At 37.3% G+C, this 3989-nt stretch overlaps 1 long non-coding RNA gene across 2 annotated transcripts in view; it reads right to left on the bottom strand.

Annotated features, from left to right (window-relative positions):
• Positions 1-3989, bottom strand: part of LOC107833661 (uncharacterized) — a 21697-nt gene that overhangs the window by 3993 nt on the left and 13715 nt on the right. The gene's annotated exons all lie outside the window — the stretch shown is intronic.

Here is a 3989-nt window from a genome sequence, read left to right as displayed (position 1 = left end):
CAATTCAATATGGAGAGACACACAAAGAAAAACAGCAATTAGAGAGTTTTAATTGACTTGAAAGTAGGTTCTTTGGAGAAAGAAGATGAATATAATGAGAATCGCCACCAGCTTGAAAAGACAGCTCAGGGCGAGGATCAGGGTCTTCTTCCCCCAGGGCCAGACACTGGTGGTGGAGCAGAGACAGGAGAGGAGGGGAGGCTGAAGCAGACGGGTGGGAAGGGTAGAAAAATGGCGGCACTTTAAAAAAAAAAAAAAAACGGCCTCAATTTACGGTAAAAAACTGGCAGCTGTGGTTGCCAGAATTTTACCATATAAAGACGGTAAAATTCTGGCAACCACAGCTGCCAGTTTTTTACCGTAAATTGAGGCCGTTTTTTTTTTTTTTTCCAGTGCAGCCATATTTCTACCCATCTCCACCGTCTGCTTCAGCCTCCCCTCCTCTCCTGTCTCTGCTCCACCACCAGTGTCTGGCCCTGGGGGAAGAAGACCCTGATCCTCGCCCTGAGCTGTCTATTCAAGCTGGTGGCGATTCTCATTATATTCATCTTCTGTCTCCAAAGAACCTACTTTCAAGTCAATTAAAACTCTCTAATTGCTGTTTTTCTTTGTGTGTCTCTCCATATTGAATTGTTGTTTACATGCCTGAAAAAGAGATTTTCTTTTAATTTACTAATTATATTGATTCATTTAAACTGACCCACCACCAGTAAACCAGCAGTTTTATACTTCATACTCCTAAATGATCAAACCATGGTAGGAATGCATGATGGGTTTTTGAGTTGGTGCCAGTCTGTGAAAACAGTTTGTGTTGCTTTTTTTCTAATTTTGTGAAAATGATTTTCTGCTGTTTGTGTTGCAGAACAGTTAAAGCTATTTAACGGTTGATATTACAGGGCTTAGAGAAAGATTGAATACTAAAAGACACAATGGGTCAATGAAGGCAGGTTTTTGTTGTTGGTCTTTTTTCTCCTGTTTTGTTTCTGAAAATCAATTTGAAGACTATATTTTCAAACAAAACAAACAATATGGATAAAAGTAAACAAATAAAAGCTTTAAAAATACTGTCAAATAGTTGTTGTTTTTTTCTTTTGAGTCTTAATTAAATATTGAATAAAACAAAGAATTATCTTCATTAGATCTGAGTGATGTTCTGCCAGTGAACAGCCATTTTCAGCAGATGTGCTTGTACACATATATTTAAAGTTATTTATCTATTGTGGACTGTTGAGGTAGGGAGGAGGAATTAATCTGGGTGTTAATGTCTGCTAGCTGTTTGTCATGGGTGAAATGTTGTATTTATGTTGCACATGTATGTCGGGTTTTTATCGAATGTTTGGGTTACATATGTAGTGAAGAGGACCTTGAAGAATAGAAACCACGATTTACTTGATGACGTATTTTCATTTGTTCTGCCACATTTATCTTTCCACAGTAAGAATATGATATAAGTATCTAGGGCATGTTCTAATGAATACATCTCAAAAAAGTTCAGAAGGAGGAATCTGAATTCAGTTCCAACCATGTCTCAGTAGTTAGTAGTAAATAAATGTCCATCAATTTTCTGCTGGTTACAGTAAGTTTTGGGCCACATAAGATGATCCATTCCTGATCCAGTCAGCTGGACCACAAGCCTCTAACAGAACTTCTAGCAAGTATATATGCTGCGTTGTGTAATTGTAATATGGCTCAGCAGGCTGCCTGTTCTGAGTATGTAGGATTTTGATCTGGACAGCAGAAACATGAGTCACGTTTATCCCCTACTTCCAGGTACCCATCTGGTAACCCATCTACGGCTTGTAGACCAAAATGATTCTTAATTTTCGTGTAAGTCCTTTTCATTATTATTGCTTTGCTTCAATAGTTATCTTATTTAGATTTACCATCATTTGTCTGTGCTGTGATTTCTGAACACTGGTACGCACAGATCAAGGTAAAACTGGGAATTTACTCAAAAAGACATTTTTTTTTAATTGAACTAATTTGATGGTGAGCATTTAGGCTTTTATATACCTGATTTAAAAACTATACCATTTTCGGTAAAACTTCATTTGAAGGGGTGTGAATAAAACTGATATGACACTGTCATAAACATGACATAACACCTGCCATGAACATGAATAAGTCTTCATGAATATTTGACTGTTGTCATAAAGTATCTTCGGTAAATAATGACACTTTTAATACAAAGTTGACGCTATTCAAAATGTCTTTGTTATGACAACTTCACATTAACCAAGAAATCATGATCTAACATAAATTTGTTATAAAAGTATTACCGGTTAAACTTTAAAAATTAGCTTTATGTGGTAATATTATATTGTGCTGCCATGTTGTTCAGTCTTAAATTTCTTTATTTAATTGATCCTAAAGTTTTACAGCAAGATGTCTACAAAGCACTTATGAACTTTGCATTTGAAATATTATTTCAGGCTGTTTTAAGTAGTGCAATACACCATCTCCACCAGTGAGAGGCAGCAGTGCACTAACAGGCGTGCAGTGTGTTGGTGAAGAAGAAATCTTTCATATTGTGGGGCCAATAGACATAGACATAATATAAGAGTAGACCCCGCATTGGCCGCTCCAGTGCAGGAAATACGGCGGCCATCTTGGAGCGGTATAGCCTCCTACTTTGCTCAACCAAAACAGCAGAAGATGCCTCAGCACTGAGGGATATTGTTGTTCTGGTCGATGGATTATTGATGTGAGGGCTCCACAGACAACATTTCACAAGTAAGATGGACATATTATTGTGTATATATTGTGATTAGAATATGACTTTACTGTATTTATCTCCACCGGTGAGATAGCAGCTAATATTAGCTACAGTCAGTGGTGGGAAGTAACGAAGTGCAAGTACTTCGTTACTGTACTTTAGTACAATTTTCGTGTATCTGTACTTTACTTAAGTAGATTTAATAATGGATACTTTCTACTTTTACTCCACTACATTTTACAGTAAGTATCTGTACTTTCTACTTCACTACATTTCTACAAAACTGTCCCGTTACTCGTTACATCCAAGTCGCGTTGCACTTTTTGTCCATTAAAATGTGAAGTTCAGGGTCTTAAGGTGGCGCCGTAAAATCCAAGCAATAACGTGACTTAGTGTCTGGTGCCACCCATCGCCTCCACCTTTACTCGCACGCGGAGCTCCAGACATGCGCAGTGGTTTCCTCTGAGCGGGAGAAGATGTCTGTCTGATCGTCAGTAATATAATAGAGCTGCATAAACCATAAGATATGGCGACATGCAAAATAAGCAGCGCTTCGCTTTCACAGACGGTGGGGACTTTGTCCAACTTTTAGCGTCACTTGGAAGGAAAGCTTAAAGAAAGGTAAGATCTGTGGACGTGATGCTAGCAAAGCTAGCTGTACAGAGACACATGTTGCATCTGCGATGAAAAAAAGTTGTCACTCCTGCGCTGAATTATTGTGTGGAGGTGTTGACTGATATGTTGCACATATTGGACAACGCCGTGACCAAAGTATGTAATATAGTGATATGACATTCAGGAACGATCCGATTCTTCTGGACGGATCTTTACTAAGGTTGATAGAACTGAAGCCTCACTGAGAGCCGTTCTTTGTTCTTGTGATTCTCTGGTACACTGCAGTAGCTAATATTATTTTATTTAATAAATTATTTAGTAATATCAATACATATTTTCTATAACTATACAAACACTAATAAATAAAGATTAATAATGGCACAAATAAATAATGATGAATTGTGAAAATATATATGCACTATATATATATGTTTTTCAGCCGACGAGTCCAAAATCCAATGTGAGATTCATCCGTGCTGCAGTGAATCCGTCTCTCTTTATAGATTTCTCCCTCTTCTTCCTCACATCGTGTCTTTAGGAAACTTTCAAAACAAAAACGGAAGATTTAGGATTTATCTTACTTTTGAAAGACATAAACAATATCAATAATAGTCTCTTCCACTTGTTTAAACTTTGCCGGTGAATGTTATAACACATA

Source organism: Poecilia formosa, unplaced genomic scaffold (assembly GCF_000485575.1).
Source record: "Poecilia formosa unplaced genomic scaffold, Poecilia_formosa-5.1.2 Scaffold424, whole genome shotgun sequence".
Classification (NCBI taxonomy): Eukaryota; Metazoa; Chordata; class Actinopteri; order Cyprinodontiformes; family Poeciliidae; genus Poecilia; species Poecilia formosa.
This window is presented reverse-complemented; position numbering and strand designations above follow the sequence as displayed.